This window comes from Tupaia chinensis, unplaced genomic scaffold (genome assembly GCF_000334495.1).
Source record: "Tupaia chinensis unplaced genomic scaffold, TupChi_1.0 Scaffold000484_1, whole genome shotgun sequence".
In the NCBI taxonomy this organism is placed as follows: domain Eukaryota; kingdom Metazoa; phylum Chordata; class Mammalia; order Scandentia; family Tupaiidae; genus Tupaia; species Tupaia belangeri.
The window spans coordinates 2,665,671-2,666,014 of NW_006159996.1; positions in this window are offsets into that span (position 1 = coordinate 2,665,671).

Here is a 344-nt window from a genome sequence, read left to right on the forward strand (position 1 = left end):
TGTGCCCAAGATCCCGAGAGGAGAATGGAGGAGAAGGGATTGTGGCGTGGCCATCCCCCTGGGGGGTGATTTCTCGCTTTCTAGCTCTCTGTCTGTCTTTCTCTGTCTTTCTGGCGAGCGCATGCACCCTATAGCAAAAACCTCTCCAAAAAAAAAAAAAAAAGAGAATTTTCATGGCAGATGATAGAGTATTAAAAAAAAGTGACATTCACAAACAGTTTTAAGAAATTCTTCTATATAATCAGGGCCATGTTTGTGTGTTTAAAAAAAAAAAAGAAAAACTCGGGACCAGCAGTTAGCGCGATGGCTATGGCACTGGACTCCCATGTAGTGGACTGCAGATC